At 47.9% G+C, this 23330-nt stretch overlaps 2 protein-coding genes across 2 annotated transcripts in view; one reads left to right on the forward strand and one right to left on the reverse strand.

Annotated features, from left to right (window-relative positions):
- The window catches only part of LOC123802716 (uncharacterized), a 389246-nt gene that overhangs the window by 190421 nt on the left and 175495 nt on the right, over positions 1-23330 (forward strand). The window lies entirely within an intron of this gene.
- The window catches only part of LOC148109222 (myomegalin-like), a 127699-nt gene that overhangs the window by 93128 nt on the left and 11241 nt on the right, over positions 1-23330 (reverse strand). Inside the window, 5 exon segments of the mRNA XM_087866338.1 lie at positions 3116-3209; positions 8772-8918; positions 12438-12531; positions 18091-18237; positions 21757-21850. The gene's annotated coding sequence lies outside the window, so the exon portion shown is untranslated.

A 23330-nucleotide genomic window follows, 5' to 3' on the forward strand; every position in this document is an offset into this window, starting at 1 on the left:
TAAACTGCCAGACATGCCTGTTTTATCCGTTCTCCAATCACAAAGTACCTTTGTTTAACCATGAAGTGTGGCTTCACATGTTACATAGTTAAGTTCCATTTACTGACCCCTTCACTTCAATAACCTGAAGGGCGTGGAACTTGGTGAATTAGCAGTCACTGGGATTCTCTGCATTCCCCTGTTCTATCCTTTTGGTAAAACGAGAGTGAGAGGCCTATATGCCTCTCCCTGTTAGGTGTTACCACACTGAGGATATATTATAGCCAAAGAATACCTTAAAAAAGCACTCACGTCATAAGAAAGAGGCAACAACGACACAAGGTCTCTCCATATGGATGTTGTCTTTTAAAGCCTGTGTTCACTTGGTCACCCAAGGTAGTATCAACAATATTTATGCAAAAGTGTTGAAGCCACCTTTAGGATTCCCCATGTGCGCTGTGAGCTATGTGTTCCATTCCATAGTCGTTCAGTTTGTTGCTCAGAAGCTTAGCTCTGCGGCCACTATCCTGAGCACCTTTTGTTCTCTATCTGTCTCTACTGCCCCCACAGCACCCACTCTCTGCCCCTGTAACAGGAGGATAGTTTTTGCTGTTAATCACGGCTGTGCCCCTTTGTTATAAGTATACTTCTCGGCCTCCCATCAAAACCAGTAGGATGCTGGGGTGTCTACTTTTCTTGTGTTAAACTTCAGATCTCCCGACCCTCCCAGGCTCACCGCAGAGCTGCCAGAGGTGGAAGAGGATACCCCATGTGACTCTCTGGATGAATGCTATTTGACTTATTCGGCCCTTCCTGACCTGTCTGACTCCCTCGGGACTTGTAGCAAGGCTGACATCACCTCATTCGAAGATCTGGACATCTGTTCTGCTCTGGAAGTAGCTAGTGAGTCCTCCATTGTCAAGGTGATAAAGCTCCAACTGGACTCCCAAGTTGACCCCCTATTTTTGGGATCCCAACCTCTGGTTGTGCAGAAATGTGTCATCGCTCTGTAGAAGCCCAGTAGACATAAGGATCTGAGTCAGGCTCTAGGATACACTTTTTAGCACAGACCTCAGGTGAGTCAGGCACCTGCCCTTTGTTCCTCATCTCAGGCCATGCTTATGGCTTCTGACAGAAGTTAGGACATTCGATTCAAGGCAGATGTGACAGCTAACACTCACTTGTGGTCCACATGCAGAGGTCTCTGTCTTTGTTCCTGATTTCCATTAAATATCTCTCTTCGTCTGCAATGCTCTCATTTTCATAGCTGAATATTGTCTCTTGAATTTTTGTACCTGTCCAAAGATGTTGGCAGCCTTACCTACATCTTTCGATTTGTTGTTTCCCTGCCTGACTGCTCTGACTCCCAGTGTCTGTGTCCTCTATGTTGGCTGTCTACACTGAGTTGTCATCAGAGTATCAGGTCATCAACACCTCTGCCATCAGCTTGCTCGTACGTTTCCTTGAAGCACAGCTGATTCTGGCCTTTGCCCCTCCCATGCATGGCTCATATGTCTGTAAGCACAAAGAATTGTACACAAAAGGTTTCTTTTGACATGAGGGTTTGCAGATTCCATCCATCAGTCTGGTCTCTGTGTCTAAATTCCCTTAAACCATTTATCTCATGGCATAAGGTAATGAGAGAAGGTTGCACTAAGTTTTTAGAATGTAGGTAAGCTGTTCCCCAGAATCTGTGGCAAAACACACGTTTCACGCTGTACACAGACTCTTGAGATGTGGCTCTACCACAGCAGGGAGCTCATGCCCAAAGGCTCAGGAAAGCAGACCAAGGCACATTCCCAAGACACTACCTGAGGCTTCCTGGATGGTTACTCTCATAATATCCTGCTGCCCCGCTAAGCGGCGCACAGTCCGTGTGCTAGTTGTATCGGATACTTAATTGGAATGTACACATGGTGTTGTTGAACGTGACTGGCCCTGTCTGTATTTATTTGTAGACAGTCATAATGATCTTGTGGAGGAAGAAGACCAAGGACGGATTTATGCCAGGTAACTCTGAAGAATCATGGGCTTTAATGCAGTGGTGATGTCTGGGGATCTTGGCTCTCGGCAAATCTAGAAACTGCTAAATGTACCTATTTCACCTATTCAGACACCCATAAAATGGTCCGTTAGCAATGTTCTCTGTTTCACAGTGGTACTCATATAGGCCCCTTTCTTTATGCGTCCCAAATTTGGAAGCTCAGGCCATTGACACAGGTATACTAACCAATCACAGGATTTCTTGCATTCTCACGGTCTCTCTTTGTATTGAGTCCAGCCTAAGATGCACATCTGTCTCTGCTGGTTTCGCATTATGACGTTGGCAAGAATTCATGGCAAGAAAAGTGTGTAAAAAAATTGATATCTCAGTGTTTAGACAAGTAGGCCTCGGACACACGAGCTTTCTAGGAATCTACAATGCTGCCAGTCTGGGGTTGTCTTGGTGCTTTCTGTAAATGTCAACAAAACGTATGCAAAAGTGTTGATGCTGGTTTTATTGTTTTCTGAGCGTGCTGTGTGTTGTGACTGCTGTGTGCTGGGGTGGTTCAGACTCCTTCCCTTTAGTCTCCCATTCTGGCCATGCTCTGGGCCCCTCTAGCTCTTGCTCCCTCCCTGCCTGCCTCATCTATCCCCAGTACATCCACACTCTGGCCCCAGATGGAGGCAGAATGGTTCATGGGAAGAAGACTTCGCATTTCTTTTCGGTGCCGCCCAAAGCAGCTGGGACTCCATGTTGACTCAACTTTCTTGTTGCATCTCCAGTCCTGCCTGTCACACGAGGCTCCACAGGGAGCTACCAGTGGCAGAAGACAATGAAGACCCGCAGGACTCCCTGGATGACTGTTATTTGACTTCTTCATTTGGCCATGACCTGCCAGACACCTGCAGACCTTACACAAGTGCTTCATTCACATTTGATAAGCAGGAAACCTTCTTGGGTCTGGATGTGGGTGGTAAGTACTCCCATTGTGAGGGGCACAACACTCCTGGGTGGAGGGGAGGTCAGGAAGCCTGTCTTCTCTATATCCAACAACGTAAATCGGCTGAGACGTGCATCCTTGCCAACAGATCCTAGAGACTCAAACTGGTTAGAAATCTGCTCTTGGATTTCATTTCAAAAACACTGGGTTACCTGGGTGGCTCAGTTGGTTAAGCATCCAGCTCTTGATCTCCATTCAGGTCTTGATCATAGGGTTGTGAGTTCAAGGCCCACGTTGGGCTCCACACTGGGCGGGGAGTGTATAAAAAAAAAAAGGCATCATGTGGGTCAGACAATTTTCCTTTCCTTCTGTCCCAGACTTCCCTCTGCCACCAAGCCCCCTCCCAAGTGCAGGCCATTGGTACCAAGTCAGTTTAGAGAGGAGAAATGCAGGGAAAAGAGTAAAACCTTCAGCCACCACGATGTCAACTGTAGATAGCTGGGTAACAGGACTCTTTCTTTTCTCTCCTTTTTCTTTCCTGCTTTCATGCTTTCTTTCTTTTTGTAAGAACCGACTTCTGCTACTCATGAGATTCTATTGCCAGTTGTATATCTGGTGTAGTGTCCTGCAAACTCTCTGGCTCTCCACACAGATTTGCATGTGCTCCATATTTGCAGCATCTGTGATATTGTTGCTGAGATCAAAGTTTTGGCTTCTGGGGAGCCCAGAATGCTCAGCATTTAGATAGACGATCCCGAGCACCCAGTCCTAGCTGGACCCCGTGGTTCAGTGAAGCCGAAGCTCTAGCCCTGGTTTTCCATCCTCCACGGATGGTGTCCTTTCCACCCTGTGTGCAGCTTCAGTGATTTTCTCCCCGTCAAGTGTTGCTCTCAGTAGCATAATGTCATGTAAATGATCAATGGTCCGTGCACCTGCCGTGGGTATTGGCCTCATTCTGGAGCAAAGCAGAGTTGTCCACCTCTCCAGAATCTTCAGAAAGTGCTGCCTTCTCAGCAAGACCCCCTTGGGTCACACTCGCACAGGAGTGCAGGCTAACACCCAATTCTCATTTCTTCCCACTCAGGCTACAATTCGGACTTTGCCTCTGGGAGAAGCATTTGCGTTGTTAGCCAAATTTCCTTGCCATCAAATCGCCTTGTAGGAGCAGCAAGGAGTCTATGAGGTTCCTCACTGTGTCAATGTTGTCTAGTGAAATTGGCCATGAAACATTTTGTTCCTTCATCTTTTTGGTCAGTTAACAGTCTCTCTACCCTAGGACCACCTTCTCCCCTGTTTCCCATTTCTCTCGGAGGGGCCAAAAAGCAAAGGCCTCCTCACGATTACAGCAATTCAGGAAGCAGAAATGAAACACACAGTTACTTTCCTTCGTTTGTCCGCCACGTCCCTTTCCGTGCCCGCTCAGCAGCAGCGCTGTCGTGCTGGAGCCGCTCGTGTCCTCAGAGGTCACTCTCCAGTTGGTGTGGCATCTCCTGTGAGAGCCGAGGGTGCTGAGGCTCAGCAACGTCATGTCACTTGCCCAGGACCCCTGGCCAGTGGTTAGTAGGATCTCAGACCCGCACCAGCTCAGACTGCCCACTACTCTCCACTCAGTCCTGTCAGGGCCTGTGTGGGGATGGGGTTGGCCCTGTCCTCTCTGCTTTTGTACCAAATTATTGGAAACAGTTGTAAATGTAAACAAAAAGTTTGCAAGAGTGCCCCCAGAGATCCCTGTGACCCTGCCACACATCTGCCAACTCCCACCCTGTGAGTCACTCTGTCCTGTGAGCAGAGCCAGGGGCTCTTCCAGCCCCTCTGAGAGATCAATGTCTCCATGAGGCTTCATCCAAAAGCAGTGAGAGCTGAGAGGTCCCGGGCCTTTTCTGTTGTGACGAGGGGGGCCCAGGAGGCTCTTCACTTGGCTGCCTGGCACCCTTCTAATGCTGCACAGCACCCACTGACAACTCCTTCTCCCCATGCCCTAAGAACTCTCTAGGACCTACTCTCTCTAGGCTGTAGGAAGAAGGTTACGACTAACGGAATGATAGAAATGAACTTGTGTGCCCATGCCAAGGCCTGGTGGACTGAAGGGGGTGATTTTCACCTCAGGGACTTTACAGGCTGGGCACCTGCCGTCCCAGTATCCCTAGGCTAGGACACAACACTGACATCTCCTTCATACACGTGATGTTTGCCTTTGTACCTGCTCGCAGGGTGGTCTCTCAGACCGGAAGGAACATCAGACATGGGTGTTCTGGGAGTGCTCAGCTAAGGAGCCCTGGGGTGGATCCCATTGAAATCTCTTCTTGCTTCAGCCCCGATGCAGGCTCCCTGTCACCAGGGCCCATCGAGTGGAAACGTGACTTTCCAAAGGGCAGAGGTGCAAATGTCTGGAGCACAGACACAGCCAAGCACTCAGGTGGCCAATTCTCTGCAACAGCAGCTGGAACAGCAGTTGGATTGTGGAGACAACAGAGCCAGGCTCGGCCTCTCCTCTGCCATCGGGAGCCTGGATGCCAAGATGGGTTCTGGGAACCAATGGCCGCTCTTCCAAGGTGAGAGGGACGGGGAGTAGGAAGTTCTACTCCCTGTGTTGGTTGTCACAGGCTTGTGGCTGGAGGCAGCAACGGAGTGAGGTCGAACCCCATGATGCTCCAATCCAGCGAGGTCAGCAAGAGCCCGGTGTTTAGTATCAGCTCTGCCCCGGGTCCTGGGTTTGCAACTTTCTGGCTCTATAACTGGCCAACTTATTCATCCTCTTACCTAGTTTCCCCTCTGCCCCTTCATCGGAAAGCGCAAAACTAGTATCTCCATTCCATCGATACGGGAAAGAAGAAACGGCATAAATTCTGGGGGGCCTGATTCAACAGAAATTGCTTGACATCATCTATGAATTTGTCATGTCTAATTTGTGGGTCGCTGTGGGGCTTTAGCCCTCGGCAAATGGTTTCGGGGCATTGTTTCATGGGGGATGGGGCAGTTGTCAGAGGCTCCACTTTCACTGGACCCCATCTTCCCTGGCTTTCTCAGAAAGGCTCGTGTGCCCAGTTTTCTCTCCTATGACATATTCAAGGCAATCTTCCCTGTTCGGTGCTCACAGTCACAATGGTAATACTGGCCTCACAACACTGTCTCCCACTTATTTTTCTTTTTTCCCTTTTCTAAGGACATAAGTGGCCCCTTTCTTACATGAAGTGCACATGTCACTCTCTCCTCTGATCCTCCGTCTAGTTCATCATCTCCCCTCATCTCCGGGGCCTCGTCCCCAGCTTCCTCTTCATCAGGACCCACCTCTGCTCAGATTTCCTAAAGACTGAGCTTTCTGACCTTCCCCTGTGTCGTGCGTTCCTTACCCTCCTGCATTCAGTGCCCCTTCCTGGAGCCTGGGGTGGCCTGGGGCTCCTCTGTCAGAACTACCTGAGAAATGGGGAGATGTAGTTCTCAGGTGGAGGTGACATAAGCAGCAGACTATGGCACCGGGGAGAGGCCCCAGAGAAAGAGCTCAGGGAATGTTCGGGGAAGCACAGCCCCGACAAGGGCCTTAGAACTGGTGTAAGGTGGTATCTCAGTGTGGATTTGATTTCAATTTCCTTGATGGCTAATGATTTTGAACATTCTTTCGTGTGTCTGTTAGCCATTTGTATGTCTTCAAAGGAAAAGTGTCTATTCATGTCTTCTGCCCATTTTATGATTTGTTTATTTGTTTCTTGTGTATTAAGTTTGAGAAGTTCTTTGTAGACCTTGGATACCAGTCTTTTATCTGTAGTGTCATTTGCAAATATATTCTCCAATTCCAGGTCTGCCTTAGTTTTTTTGACTGTTTCCTTTGCTATGCAGAAGCTTTTTATCTTGATGAAGTCCCACAAGTTCATTTTATCTCTTGTTTCTCTTGCCTTTGGAGATGTGTCACGAAACACGTTGCTGTGGCCGATGTCGTAGAGGTTGCAGCAACCCCTCGGAAGCAGCCGGGTTCTTCCCCAGGATCTCGGGGGAAAAGAATCAACTTGTTGTTGGCAGACTCAAGACAGGATGCTGTGATGATGGCCTGTCATATCAGGGACATTTATTTAATGGCTGAAGAGAGCAATGCCAGTGATTGCTTCCAGGGCCCTCCTAAGCCCTCCTGGATGAGTTCTCTCACAGTTGCCCGTTTTCACTCTGCTTCTGTTGCTCTCCTGTGCTACATGGGACCTAAGAGTGGGCATTTGTGAAGGGGAATCTGCTTCATGTAACTCTTTCTCTTCCTTTATTTGCAGAAAACCAAATTGATCAGGAGGGACCGAAAGGACAAGAGTCAGTTGCCCCCAGGTAATTCTGAGTTCTTGGGGGCTGTGAATTCAAAAGTGGCACCCAGGGAAAAGCAGAAAGTGCTGAAGAGAACTATATTATCTATTCGGTCGATGACAAATTATCCATTTTCACCATGTTTTCTGCTTTTTTATGGTACTTGGATTGCTTCCATTTTTCTTAATTACCTCCCTAGTTGAGTAACCCACAGTCAGCTGACCCAGGTAAACTTAATATGTCACAAGGATCGCCGAGCTCGCTCATTCTGTCCTCCGTGCTTTATTGAGAGATGCACGTCTTCTTTCTGCCTGTTAGATTTATCATGTTGACATGGTTTCCTAGCAAGAACATATCACAGCAAGAAGACAAACATATACTATCATGCCAGATATTGAGAGAAAGAGGCCTTTCTGGATGAGATAGCTGGGACAGTCACTTGGTAACAAATGCAGAACTCGATGCCATTTGACAGGAAGGGGGAAAGCCACTATTCTGAGACTCTGTGTGTAGTGAGTCATGATTGCATGACACAGAGATAATTGAGGCTCCTTCTTCACAAGCTTGCTACTTGGCCCGTGCACTGAGCACTTACTGTCCTTTCTATCTGCTGCTCCTGTGACAAACAGAGCTTGTCGCACTCAAACAAGAAGAGTTGTTTCTCTCTTGAATGGGTCAGCCTCTCTGCTTTCTTGACCATTCCTTTGTCCCTTCCATCAAAGTCAGACAGGACATAGGATTTCAGATCCCTCTCAGGTTAATCTTCGGTTGTCCCCACCATGCAGGCTCAGTGGACAGCTGCTAGAGGTGGTAGAGCAGGACGTCTCACGGGACTCTCCAGATAAACACTACTTGACATATTCAGTTCTTCCCGACCTGTCTGACTCCTACTGGCCTTACAGGAGCACCGCCATCTTCTCACCTGAGGACCTGGAAGTCTGTTCCTCTCTAGAAGTGGCCAGTGAGTACTCCATTGTCAAGGTGATAAAGCTCCAACTGGACACCCACATAGATCTCCTGTTCTTTGTATCCCAGACCTCTGCTGTGCCGAGAGAGGTCATCCCTGTGGGGAGGCCCTGTAGAGACATATTGATCTGAACTGGACTCTAGGATTGAGTTTTAAACACAGATGTCAAGTGTGTCAGGGAGCTTTGCTCTCTTCCTAGTCCCAAGGCAAGCCCATGTCATGTTGGGTTCTCTGTCAGGTCATTGGGCCAAAGGAGGCAGGACAAACTCAACTCACCTCAGCAACATGACCACAGAAGTTGTCTGTCAGACCTAATTTGGATGAAACCTCTTTTCTCACTTTCAATAAGCTCTACATTTCATCTCTGAGCCAGGTCCTTTACGAATCTATGCCTGCCACTGTCAGTTGGCATTCTTGTCCTGGGTTAACTGGTTTTGCTATTCTAAATCCTGCTTGTGTCTCCTCTTTGTGTTGACTTGTCTTCCTAAACAGTTGTCTGAAAACCCACCCTCAGTGCCTCCACTGATCGCTTGTTTGTGTGTTTCCCAAAGCAGAGCTGTGCTTTGCATTCCCCCACCACACAAACTGAGCCAACATTCTCTGTAGCACCAAAGACTCACTTTCATTTGAGGGTTTGTCGTTGCATTCCATCTGTTCACTCTCAGTGTATAAGTTCCAGTAAGTCTCAACAAGCAGGCTCTCTGATGAGAGAAGGCTGAATTCTGCAGTAATCCTTTTAGAATGTTCAGAGGCTGGATCCCCAGAATCTGTATGAAAAAGATAAGTACAGTGTTTGTACAGACTTAAGACAAGGGCAACCGTGATGATGATCTCCTAGAAAAAATAAATTTTTCCCAATGTCTCAGGCAAGGAAATCAAACCACTTGTCATAAGACAATATCAGAAGCACCCTGAAATATTCTTCTGCCTAAATCTGTTCTCACACTGAGCATATCTGAGTGCCCGGCTAGCATTAGACACTAGATTATTAATGTACCGAGCAGGATCTGCTTAATGACTGCCCTGTCTTTATGTATTTACAGAAAATCAAATCTCTCATAAGGAGGAAGAAGACCAAGACCCGATAGGCCTCAGGTAACTCTGAAGAAGCCTGGGTTGTTATTTCAGTGGTTAAACTGAAGGACTGCATTTCAAGGAAGAAACATAAACTGCCAGACATGCCTGTTTTATCCGTTCTCCAATCACAAAGTACCTTTGTTTAACCATGAAGTGTGGCTTCACATGTTACATGGTTAAGTTCCGTTTACTGACCCCTTCATTTCAATAACCTGAAGGGGTGGAACTTCGTGAATTAGCAGTCACTGGGATTCTCTGCATTCCCCTGTTCTCTCCTTTTGGTAAAAGGACAGTGAGACGACTATCTGCCTCTCCCTGTTTGGTGTTACCACACTGAGGATATATTATAGCCAAAGAATACCTAAAAAAAATTCACATCACGTCACAGGATGAGAAAGAGGCACCGACGACACACGGTCTCTCCATATGGATGTTGTCTTTTAAAGCCTGTGTTCACTTGGTTACCCAAGGTAGTATCAATAATATTTATGCAAAAGTGTTGAAGCCACCTTTAGGATTCTCCATGCGCGCTGTGAGCTATGTGTTCCATTCCACAGTCGTTAAGTTTGTTGCTCAGAAGCTTAGCTCTGCGGCCACTATCCTGAGCACCTTCTGTTCTCTATCTGTCTCTACTGCCCCCACAGCACCCACTCTCTGCCCCTGTAACAGGAGGATAGTTTTTGCTGTTAATCACGGCTGTGCCCCTTTGTTATGAGTATACTTCTCGGCCTCCCATCAAAACCAGTAGGATGCTGGGGTGTCTACTTTTCTTGTGTTAAACTTCAGATCTCCCGACCCTCCCAGGCTCACCGCAGAGCTGCCAGAGGTGGAAGAGGATACCCCATGTGACTCCCTGGATGAACGCTATTTGACTTATTCGGCCCTTCCTGACCTGTCTGACTCCCTCGGGAATTGTAGCAAGGCTGACATCACCTCATTCGAAGATCTGGACATCTGTACTGCTCTGGAAGTAGCTAGTGAGTCCTCCATTGTCAAGGTGATAAAGCTCCAACTGGACTCCCAAGCTGACCCCCTAGTTTTGGGATCCCAACCTCTGGTTGTGCAGAAATGTGTCATCGCTCTGTAGAAGCCCAGTAGACATAAGGATCTGAGTCAGGCTCTAGGATACACTTTTTAGCACAGACCTCAGGTGAGTCAGGCACCTGCCCTTTGTTCCTCATCTCAGGCCATGCTTATGGCTTCTGACAGAAGTTAGGACATTCGATTCAAGGCAGATGTGACAGCTCACACTCACTTGTGCTCCACATGCAGAGTTCTCTGTCTTTGTTCCTGATTTCCATTAAATATCTCTCTTCATCTGCAATGCTCTCATTTTCATAGCTGAATATTGTCTCTTGAATTTTTGTACCTGTCCAAAGATGTTGGCAGCCTTACCTACATCTTTCGATTTGTTGTTTCCCTGCCTGACTGCTCTGACTCCCAGTGTCTGTGTCCTCTATGTTGGCTGTCTACACTGAGTTGTCATCAGAGTATCAGGTCATCAACACCTCTACCATCAGCTTGCTGTAGGTTTCCTTGAAGCACAGCTGATTCTGGCCTTTGCCCCTCCCATGCATGGCTCATATGTCTGTAAGCACAAAGAATTGTACACAAAAGGTTTCTTTTGACATGAGGGTTTGCAGATTCCATCCATCAGTCTGGTCTCTGTGTCTAAATTCCCTTAAACCATTTATCTCATGGCATAAGGTAATGAGAGAAGGTTGCACTAAGTTTTTAGAATGTAGGTAAGCTGTTCCCCAGAATCTGTGGCAAAACACACGTTTCACGCTGTACACAGACTCTTGAGATGTGGCTCTACCACAGCAGGGAGCTCATGCCCAATGGCTCAGGAAAGCAGACCAAGGCACATTCCCAAGACACTACCTGAGGCCTCCTGGATGGTTACTCTCACAATATCCTGCTGCCCCGCTAAGCGGCGCACAGTCCGTGTGCTAGTTGTATCGGATACTTAATTGGAATGTACACATGGTGTTGTTGAACGTGACTGGCCCTGTCTGTATTTATTTGTAGACAGTCATAATGATCTTGTGGAGGAAGAAGACCAAGGACGGATTTATGCCAGGTAACTCTGAAGAATCATGGGCTTTAATGCAGTGGTGATGTCTGGGGATCTTGGCTCTCGGCAAATCTAGAAACTGCTAAATGTACCTACTTCACCCATTCAGACACCCATAAAATGGTCCGTTAGCAATGTTCTCTGTTTCACAGTGGTACTCATATAGGCCCCTTTCTTTATGCGTCCCAAATTTGGAAGCTCAGGCCATTGACACAGGTATACTAACCAATCACAGGATTTCTTGCATTCTCACGGTCTCTCTTTGTATTGAGTCCAGCCTAAGATGCACATCTGTCTCTGCTGGTTTCGCATTATGACGTTGGCAAGAATTCATGGCAAGAAAAGTGTGTAAAAAAATTGATATCTCAGTGTTTAGACAAGTAGGCCTCGGACACACGAGCTTTCTAGGAATCTACAATGCTGCCAGTCTGGGGTTGTCTTGGTGCTTTCTGTAAATGTCAACAAAACGTATGCAAAAGTGTTGATGCTGGTTTTATTGTTTTCTGAGCGTGCTGTGTGTTGTGACTGCTGTGTGCTGGGGTGGTTCAGACTCCTTCCCTTTAGTCTCCCATTCTGGCCATGCTCTGGGCCCCTCTAGCTCTTGCTCCCTCCCTGCCTGCCTCATCTATCCCCAGTACATCCACACTCTGGCCCCAGATGGAGGCAGAATGGTTCATGGGAAGAAGACTTCGCATTTCTTTTCGGTGCCGCCCAAAGCAGCTGGGACTCCATGTTGACTCAACTTTCTTGTTGCATCTCCAGTCCTGCCTGTCACACGAGGCTCCACAGGGAGCTACCAGTGGCAGAAGACAATGAAGACCCGCAGGACTCCCTGGATGACTGTTATTTGACTTCTTCATTTGGCCATGACCTGCCAGACACCTGCAGACCTTACACAAGTGCTTCATTCACATTTGATAAGCAGGAAACCTTCTTGGGTCTGGATGTGGGTGGTAAGTACTCCCATTGTGAGGGGCACAACACTCCTGGGTGGAGGGGAGGTCAGGAAGCCTGTCTTCTCTATATCCAACAACGTAAATCGGCTGAGACGTGCATCCTTGCCAACAGATCCTAGAGACTCAAACTGGTTAGAAATCTGCTCTTGGATTTCATTTCAAAAACACTGGGTTACCTGGGTGGCTCAGTTGGTTAAGCATCCAGCTCTTGATCTCCATTCAGGTCTTGATCATAGGGTTGTGAGTTCAAGGCCCACGTTGGGCTCCACACTGGGCGGGGAGTGTATAAAAAAAAAAAGGCATCATGTGGGTCAGACAATTTTCCTTTCCTTCTGTCCCAGACTTCCCTCTGCCACCAAGCCCCCTCCCAAGTGCAGGCCCTTGGTACCAAGTCAGTTTAGAGAGGAGAAATGCAGGGAAGAGAGCAAACCTTCAGCCACCACTATGTCAACTGTAGATATCTGGGTAACAGGACTCTTTCTTTTCTCTCCTTTTTCTTTCCTGCTTTCATGCTTTCTTTCTTTTTTGTAAGAACCGACTTCTGCTACTCATGAGATTTTATTGCCAGTTGTATATCTGGAGTAGTGTCCTGCAAACTCTCTGGCTCTCCACGCAGATTTGCATGTGCTCCATATTTGCAGCATCTGTGATATTGTTGCTGAGCTCAAAGTTTTGGCTTCTGGGGAGCCCAGAATGCTCAGCATTTAGATAGAAGATCCTGAGCACCCAGTCCTAGCTTGACCCCGTGGTTTCAGTGAAGCCGAAGCTCTAGCCCTGGTTTTCCATCCTCCACGGATGGTGTCCTTTCCACCCTGTGTGCAGCTTCAGTGATTTTCTCCCCGTCAAGTGTTGCCCTCAGTAGCATAATGTCATGTAAATGATCAACGGTCCGTGCACCTGCCGTGGGTATTGGCCTCATTCTGGAGCAAAGCAGAGTTGTTCCCCTCTCCAGAATCTTCAGAAAAGTGCTGCCTGCTCAGCAAGACCCCCTTGGGTCACACTCGCACAGGAGTGCAGGCTAACACCCAATTCTCATTTCTTCCCACTCAGGCTACAATTCGGACTTTGCTTCTGGGAGAAGCATTTGCATTGTTAGCCGACTTTCCTTGCTCATCAAATCACCTTGTAGGAGCAGCAAGGAGTCTATGAGGTTCCTCACTGTGTCAATGTTGTCTAGTAAAATTGGCCATGAAATATTTTGTTCCTTCATCTTTTTGGTCAGTTAACAGTCTCTCCACCCTAGCACCACCTTCTCCCCTGTTTCCCATTCCTCTCGGAGGGGCCAAGAAGCAAAGGCCTCCTCAGGATTACAGCAATTCAGGAAGCAGAAATGAAACACACAGTTACTTTGCTTCGTTTGTCCGCCACGTCCCTTTCCGTGTCCGCTCACCAGCAGGGCTGTTGTGCTGGAGCCCCTCATGTCCTCAGAGGTCACTCTCCAGTCGGTGTGGCATCTCCTGTGAGAGCCAAGGGAACCGAGCCTCAGCAACGTCATGTCACTTGCCCAAGACCCCTGGCCAGTGGTTATGGGACCTCAGACCCACACCAGCTCAGACTGCCCACTGGTCTCCACTCAGTCCTGTCAGGTCCTATGTGGGGATGCGGTTGGCCCTGCCCTCTTTTTTTGTACCAAATTATTTGAAACAGTTGTAAATGTAAAGGAAAAGGTTGCGAGACTGCCCCCAGAGATCCCTGTGACCCTGCCACACATCTGCCAACTCCTACCCTGTGAGTCACTGTCCTGTGAGCAGAGCCAGGGGCTCTTCCAGCCCCTCTGAGAGATCAATGTCTCCATGAGGCTCCATCCAAAAGCAATGAGAGCTGAGAGGTCCCGGGCCTTTTCTGTTGTCACGAGGGGTGCCCAGGAGGCTCTTCACTTGGCTGCCTGCACCCCTGTAATGCTGCACAGCTCCCACTGGCAACTCCTTCTCCCCATACCTTAAGAACTCTCTATTACCTACTCTCTCTAGGCTGTAGGTAGAAGGTTACGACTAACGGAATGATAGGAATGAAGTCATAGGCCCATCCAAACGCCTGGTGGATTGAAGGGGGTGATTTTCACCTCAGGGACTTTGCAGGCTGGGCAACTGCCGTCCCAGCATCCCTAGGCTCGGACACAACACTGACATCTCCTTCATACACATGATGTCTACCTTTGTACCTGCTCGAAGGGTGGTCTCTCAGACCGGAAGGGACATCAGACGTGGGTGTTCTGGGAGTGCTAAGCTAAGGAGCCCTGGGGTGGATCCCATTGAAATCTCTTCTTGCTTCAGCCCCGATGCAGGTTCCCCGTCACCAGGGCCCATCGAGTGGAAACGTGACTTTCCAAAGGGCAGAGGTGCAAATGTCTGGAGCACAGACACAGCCAAGCACCCAGGTGGCCAATTCTCTGCAACAGCAGCTGGAACAGCAGTTGGATTGTGGAGACAACAGTGCCAGGCTCGGCCTCTCCTCTGCCATCGGGAGCCTAGATGCCAAGATGGGTTCTGGGAACCAATGGCCGCTCTTCCAAGGTGAGAAGGACAGGGAGTAGGAAGTTCTAGTCCCTGTGTTGGTCGTCACAAGCTTATGGCTGGAGGCAGCAACGGGGTGAGGTCGAACCCCATGATGCTCCAATCCAGCGAGGTCAGCAAGAGCCCGGTGTTTAGTATCAGCTCTGCCCCAGGTCTTGGGTTTGCAACTTTCTGGCTCTATAACTGGCCAAATTATTCATCCTCTTACCTAGTTTCCCCTCTGTCCCTTCATCGGAAAGCGCAAAACTAGTATCTCCATTCCAACGATATGGGAAAGAAGAAACGGCATAAATTCTAGGGGGCCTGATTCAACAGAAGTTGCTTGACAACATCTATGAATTTGTCATGTCTAATTTGTGGGTTGCTGTGAGGCTTTAGTACTCGGCAAATGGTTTCGGGGCATTGTTTCATGGGGGATGGGGCAGTTGTCAGAGGCTCCACTTTCACTGGACCCCATCTTCCCTGGCTTTCTCAGAAAGGCTCGTGTGCCCAGTTTTCTCTCCTAAGACACCTTCGAGGCAATCTTCCCTGTTCGGTGCTCACAGTCAAAATGGTAATACTGGCCTCACAACACTGTCTCCCACTTATTTTTCTTTTTTCCCTTTTCTAAGGACATAAGTGGCCCCTTTCTTACATGAAGTGCACATGTCACTCTCTCCTCTGATCCTCCGTCTAGTTCATCATCTCCCCTCATCTCCGGGGCCTCGTCCCCAGCTTCCTCTTCATCAGGACCCACCTCTGCTCAGATTTCCTAAAGACTGAGCTTTCTGACCTTCCCCTGTGTCGTGCGTTCCTTACCCTCCTGCATTCAGTGCCCCTTCCTGGAGCCTGGGGTGGCCTGGGGCTCCTCTGTCAGAACTACCTGAGAAATGGGGAGATGTAGTTCTCAGGTGGAGGTGACATAAGCAGCAGACTATGGCACCGGGGAGAGGCCCCAGAGAAAGAGCTCAGGGAATGTTCGGGGAAGCACAGCCCCGACAAGGGCCTTAGAACTGGTGTAAGGTGGTATCTCAGTGTGGATTTGATTTCAATTTCCTTGATGGCTAATGATTTTGAACATTCTTTCGTGTGTCTGTTAGCCATTTGTATGTCTTCAAAGGAAAAGTGTCTATTCATGTCTTCTGCCCATTTTATGATTTGTTTATTTGTTTCTTGTGTATTAAGTTTGAGAAGTTCTTTGTAGACCTTGGATACCAGTCTTTTATCTGTAGTGTCATTTGCAAATATATTCTCCAATTCCAGGTCTGCCTTAGTTTTTTTGACTGTTTCCTTTGCTATGCAGAAGCTTTTTATCTTGATGAAGTCCCACAAGTTCATTTTATCTCTTGTTTCTCTTGCCTTTGGAGATGTGTCACGAAACACGTTGCTGTGGCCGATGTCGTAGAGGTTGCAGCAACCCCTCGGAAGCAGCCGGGTTCTTCCCCAGGATCTCGGGGGAAAAGAATCAACTTGTTGTTGGCAGACTCAAGACAGGATGCTGTGATGATGGCCTGTCATATCAGGGACATTTATTTAATGGCTGAAGAGAGCAATGCCAGTGATTGCTTCCAGGGCCCTCCTAAGCCCTCCTGGATGAGTTCTCTCACAGTTGCCCGTTTTCACTCTGCTTCTGTTGCTCTCCTGTGCTACATGGGACCTAAGAGTGGGCATTTGTGAAGGGGAATCTGCTTCATGTAACTCTTTCTCTTCCTTTATTTGCAGAAAACCAAATTGATCAGGAGGGACCGAAAGGACAAGAGTCAGTTGCCCCCAGGTAATTCTGAGTTCTTGGGGGCTGTGAATTCAAAAGTGGCACCCAGGGAAAAGCAGAAAGTGCTGAAGAGAACTATATTATCTATTCGGTCGATGACAAATTATCCATTTTCACCATGTTTTCTGCTTTTTTATGGTACTTGGATTGCTTCCATTTTTCTTAATTACCTCCCTAGTTGAGTAACCCACAGTCAGCTGACCCAGGTAAACTTAATATGTCACAAGGATCGCCGAGCTCGCTCATTCTGTCCTCCGTGCTTTATTGAGAGATGCACGTCTTCTTTCTGCCTGTTAGATTTATCATGTTGACATGGTTTCCTAGCAAGAACATATCACAGCAAGAAGACAAACATATACTATCATGCCAGATATTGAGAGAAAGAGGCCTTTCTGGATGAGATAGCTGGGACAGTCACTTGGTAACAAATGCAGAACTCGATGCCATTTGACAGGAAGGGGGAAAGCCACTATTCTGAGACTCTGTGTGTAGTGAGTCATGATTGCATGACACAGAGATAATTGAGGCTCCTTCTTCACAAGCTTGCTACTTGGCCCGTGCACTGAGCACTTACTGTCCTTTCTATCTGCTGCTCCTGTGACAAACAGAGCTTGTCGCACTCAAACAAGAAGAGTTGTTTCTCTCTTGAATGGGTCAGCCTCTCTGCTTTCTTGACCATTCCTTTGTCCCTTCCATCAAAGTCAGACAGGACATAGGATTTCAGATCCCTCTCAGGTTAATCTTCGGTTGTCCCCACCATGCAGGCTCAGTGGACAGCTGCTAGAGGTGGTAGAGCAGGACGTCTCACGGGACTCTCCAGATAAACACTACTTGACATATTCAGTTCTTCCCGACCTGTCTGACTCCTACTGGCCTTACAGGAGCACCGCCATCTTCTCACCTGAGGACCTGGAAGTCTGTTCCTCTCTAGAAGTGGCCAGTGAGTACTCCATTGTCAAGGTGATAAAGCTCCAACTGGACACCCACATAGATCTCCTGTTCTTTGTATCCCAGACCTCTGCTGTGCCGAGAGAGGTCATCCCTGTGGGGAGGCCCTGTAGAGACATATTGATCTGAACTGGACTCTAGGATTGAGTTTTAAACACAGATGTCAAGTGTGTCAGGGAGCTTTGCTCTCTTCCTAGTCCCAAGGCAAGCCCATGTCATGTTGGGTTCTCTGTCAGGTCATTGGGCCAAAGGAGGCAGGACAAACTCAACTCACCTCAGCAACATGACCACAGAAGTTGTCTGTCAGACCTAATTTGGATGAAACCTCTTTTCTCACTTTCAATAAGCTCTACATTTCATCTCTGAGCCAGGTCCTTTACGAATCTATGCCTGCCACTGTCAGTTGGCATTCTTGTCCTGGGTTAACTGGTTTTGCTATTCTAAATCCTGCTTGTGTCTCCTCTTTGTGTTGACTTGTCTTCCTAAACAGTTGTCTGAAAACCCACCCTCAGTGCCTCCACTGATCGCTTGTTTGTGTGTTTCCCAAAGCAGAGCTGTGCTTTGCATTCCCCCACCACACAAACTGAGCCAACATTCTCTGTAGCACCAAAGACTCACTTTCATTTGAGGGTTTGTCGTTGCATTCCATCTGTTCACTCTCAGTGTATAAGTTCCAGTAAGTCTCAACAAGCAGGCTCTCTGATGAGAGAAGGCTGAATTCTGCAGTAATCCTTTTAGAATGTTCAGAGGCTGGATCCCCAGAATCTGTATGAAAAAGATAAGTACAGTGTTTGTACAGACTTAAGACAAGGGCAACCGTGATGATGATCTCCTAGAAAAAATAAATTTTTCCCAATGTCTCAGGCAAGGAAATCAAACCACTTGTCATAAGACAATATCAGAAGCACCCTGAAATATTCTTCTGCCTAAATCTGTTCTCACACTGAGCATATCTGAGTGCCCGGCTAGCATTAGACACTAGATTATTAATGTACCGAGCAGGATCTGCTTAATGACTGCCCTGTCTTTATGTATTTACAGAAAATCAAATCTCTCATAAGGAGGAAGAAGACCAAGACCCGATAGGCCTCAGGTAACTCTGAAGAAGCCTGGGTTGTTATTTCAGTGGTTAAACTGAAGGACTGCATTTCAAGGAAGAAACATAAACTGCCAGACATGCCTGTTTTATCCGTTCTCCAATCACAAAGTACCTTTGTTTAACCATGAAGTGTGGCTTCACATGTTACATGGTTAAGTTCCGTTTACTGACCCCTTCATTTCAATAACCTGAAGGGGTGGAACTTCGTGAATTAGCAGTCACTGGGATTCTCTGCATTCCCCTGTTCTCTCCTTTTGGTAAAAGGACAGTGAGACGACTATCTGCCTCTCCCTGTTTGGTGTTACCACACTGAGGATATATTATAGCCAAAGAATACCTAAAAAAAATTCACATCACGTCACAGGATGAGAAAGAGGCACCGACGACACACGGTCTCTCCATATGGATGTTGTCTTTTAAAGCCTGTGTTCACTTGGTTACCCAAGGTAGTATCAATAATATTTATGCAAAAGTGTTGAAGCCACCTTTAGGATTCTCCATGCGCGCTGTGAGCTATGTGTTCCATTCCACAGTCGTTAAGTTTGTTGCTCAGAAGCTTAGCTCTGCGGCCACTATCCTGAGCACCTTCTGTTCTCTATCTGTCTCTACTGCCCCCACAGCACCCACTCTCTGCCCCTGTAACAGGAGGATAGTTTTTGCTGTTAATCACGGCTGTGCCCCTTTGTTATGAGTATACTTCTCGGCCTCCCATCAAAACCAGTAGGATGCTGGGGTGTCTACTTTTCTTGTGTTAAACTTCAGATCTCCCGACCCTCCCAGGCTCACCGCAGAGCTGCCAGAGGTGGAAGAGGATACCCCATGTGACTCCCTGGATGAACGCTATTTGACTTATTCGGCCCTTCCTGACCTGTCTGACTCCCTCGGGAATTGTAGCAAGGCTGACATCACCTCATTCGAAGATCTGGACATCTGTACTGCTCTGGAAGTAGCTAGTGAGTCCTCCATTGTCAAGGTGATAAAGCTCCAACTGGACTCCCAAGCTGACCCCCTAGTTTTGGGATCCCAACCTCTGGTTGTGCAGAAATGTGTCATCGCTCTGTAGAAGCCCAGTAGACATAAGGATCTGAGTCAGGCTCTAGGATACACTTTTTAGCACAGACCTCAGGTGAGTCAGGCACCTGCCCTTTGTTCCTCATCTCAGGCCATGCTTATGGCTTCTGACAGAAGTTAGGACATTCGATTCAAGGCAGATGTGACAGCTCACACTCACTTGTGCTCCACATGCAGAGTTCTCTGTCTTTGTTCCTGATTTCCATTAAATATCTCTCTTCATCTGCAATGCTCTCATTTTCATAGCTGAATATTGTCTCTTGAATTTTTGTACCTGTCCAAAGATGTTGGCAGCCTTACCTACATCTTTCGATTTGTTGTTTCCCTGCCTGACTGCTCTGACTCCCAGTGTCTGTGTCCTCTATGTTGGCTGTCTACACTGAGTTGTCATCAGAGTATCAGGTCATCAACACCTCTACCATCAGCTTGCTGTAGGTTTCCTTGAAGCACAGCTGATTCTGGCCTTTGCCCCTCCCATGCATGGCTCATATGTCTGTAAGCACAAAGAATTGTACACAAAAGGTTTCTTTTGACATGAGGGTTTGCAGATTCCATCCATCAGTCTGGTCTCTGTGTCTAAATTCCCTTAAACCATTTATCTCATGGCATAAGGTAATGAGAGAAGGTTGCACTAAGTTTTTAGAATGTAGGTAAGCTGTTCCCCAGAATCTGTGGCAAAACACACGTTTCACGCTGTACACAGACTCTTGAGATGTGGCTCTACCACAGCAGGGAGCTCATGCCCAATGGCTCAGGAAAGCAGACCAAGGCACATTCCCAAGACACTACCTGAGGCCTCCTGGATGGTTACTCTCACAATATCCTGCTGCCCCGCTAAGCGGCGCACAGTCCGTGTGCTAGTTGTATCGGATACTTAATTGGAATGTACACATGGTGTTGTTGAACGTGACTGGCCCTGTCTGTATTTATTTGTAGACAGTCATAATGATCTTGTGGAGGAAGAAGACCAAGGACGGATTTATGCCAGGTAACTCTGAAGAATCATGGGCTTTAATGCAGTGGTGATGTCTGGGGATCTTGGCTCTCGGCAAATCTAGAAACTGCTAAATGTACCTACTTCACCCATTCAGACACCCATAAAATGGTCCGTTAGCAATGTTCTCTGTTTCACAGTGGTACTCATATAGGCCCCTTTCTTTATGCGTCCCAAATTTGGAAGCTCAGGCCATTGACACAGGTATACTAACCAATCACAGGATTTCTTGCATTCTCACGGTCTCTCTTTGTATTGAGTCCAGCCTAAGATGCACATCTGTCTCTGCTGGTTTCGCATTATGACGTTGGCAAGAATTCATGGCAAGAAAAGTGTGTAAAAAAATTGATATCTCAGTGTTTAGACAAGTAGGCCTCGGACACACGAGCTTTCTAGGAATCTACAATGCTGCCAGTCTGGGGTTGTCTTGGTGCTTTCTGTAAATGTCAACAAAACGTATGCAAAAGTGTTGATGCTGGTTTTATTGTTTTCTGAGCGTGCTGTGTGTTGTGACTGCTGTGTGCTGGGGTGGTTCAGACTCCTTCCCTTTAGTCTCCCATTCTGGCCATGCTCTGGGCCCCTCTAGCTCTTGCTCCCTCCCTGCCTGCCTCATCTATCCCCAGTACATCCACACTCTGGCCCCAGATGGAGGCAGAATGGTTCATGGGAAGAAGACTTCGCATTTCTTTTCGGTGCCGCCCAAAGCAGCTGGGACTCCATGTTGACTCAACTTTCTTGTTGCATCTCCAGTCCTGCCTGTCACACGAGGCTCCACAGGGAGCTACCAGTGGCAGAAGACAATGAAGACCCGCAGGACTCCCTGGATGACTGTTATTTGACTTCTTCATTTGGCCATGACCTGCCAGACACCTGCAGACCTTACACAAGTGCTTCATTCACATTTGATAAGCAGGAAACCTTCTTGGGTCTGGATGTGGGTGGTAAGTACTCCCATTGTGAGGGGCACAACACTCCTGGGTGGAGGGGAGGTCAGGAAGCCTGTCTTCTCTATATCCAACAACGTAAATCGGCTGAGACGTGCATCCTTGCCAACAGATCCTAGAGACTCAAACTGGTTAGAAATCTGCTCTTGGATTTCATTTCAAAAACACTGGGTTACCTGGGTGGCTCAGTTGGTTAAGCATCCAGCTCTTGATCTCCATTCAGGTCTTGATCATAGGGTTGTGAGTTCAAGGCCCACGTTGGGCTCCACACTGGGCGGGGAGTGTATAAAAAAAAAAGGCATCATGTGGGTCAGACAATTTTCCTTTCCTTCTGTCCCAGACTTCCCTCTGCCACCAAGCCCCCTCCCAAGTGCAGGCCCTTGGTACCAAGTCAGTTTAGAGAGGAGAAATGCAGGGAAGAGAGCAAACCTTCAGCCACCACTATGTCAACTGTAGATATCTGGGTAACAGGACTCTTTCTTTTCTCTCCTTTTTCTTTCCTGCTTTCATGCTTTCTTTCTTTTTTGTAAGAACCGACTTCTGCTACTCATGAGATTTTATTGCCAGTTGTATATCTGGAGTAGTGTCCTGCAAACTCTCTGGCTCTCCACGCAGATTTGCATGTGCTCCATATTTGCAGCATCTGTGATATTGTTGCTGAGCTCAAAGTTTTGGCTTCTGGGGAGCCCAGAATGCTCAGCATTTAGATAGAAGATCCTGAGCACCCAGTCCTAGCTTGACCCCGTGGTTTCAGTGAAGCCGAAGCTCTAGCCCTGGTTTTCCATCCTCCACGGATGGTGTCCTTTCCACCCTGTGTGCAGCTTCAGTGATTTTCTCCCCGTCAAGTGTTGCCCTCAGTAGCATAATGTCATGTAAATGATCAACGGTCCGTGCACCTGCCGTGGGTATTGGCCTCATTCTGGAGCAAAGCAGAGTTGTTCCCCTCTCCAGAATCTTCAGAAAAGTGCTGCCTGCTCAGCAAGACCCCCTTGGGTCACACTCGCACAGGAGTGCAGGCTAACACCCAATTCTCATTTCTTCCCACTCAGGCTACAATTCGGACTTTGCTTCTGGGAGAAGCATTTGCATTGTTAGCCGACTTTCCTTGCTCATCAAATCACCTTGTAGGAGCAGCAAGGAGTCTATGAGGTTCCTCACTGTGTCAATGTTGTCTAGTAAAATTGGCCATGAAATATTTTGTTCCTTCATCTTTTTGGTCAGTTAACAGTCTCTCCACCCTAGCACCACCTTCTCCCCTGTTTCCCATTCCTCTCGGAGGGGCCAAGAAGCAAAGGCCTCCTCAGGATTACAGCAATTCAGGAAGCAGAAATGAAACACACAGTTACTTTGCTTCGTTTGTCCGCCACGTCCCTTTCCGTGTCCGCTCACCAGCAGGGCTGTTGTGCTGGAGCCCCTCATGTCCTCAGAGGTCACTCTCCAGTCGGTGTGGCATCTCCTGTGAGAGCCAAGGGAACCGAGCCTCAGCAACGTCATGTCACTTGCCCAAGACCCCTGGCCAGTGGTTATGGGACCTCAGACCCACACCAGCTCAGACTGCCCACTGGTCTCCACTCAGTCCTGTCAGGTCCTATGTGGGGATGCGGTTGGCCCTGCCCTCTTTTTTTGTACCAAATTATTTGAAACAGTTGTAAATGTAAAGGAAAAGGTTGCGAGACTGCCCCCAGAGATCCCTGTGACCCTGCCACACATCTGCCAACTCCTACCCTGTGAGTCACTGTCCTGTGAGCAG

The sequence above is a fragment of the Ursus americanus genome, chromosome 12, assembly GCF_024610735.1.
Source record: "Ursus americanus isolate L20-20 chromosome 12, mUrsAme1.1.p, whole genome shotgun sequence".
NCBI classification, from domain to species: domain Eukaryota; kingdom Metazoa; phylum Chordata; class Mammalia; order Carnivora; family Ursidae; genus Ursus; species Ursus americanus.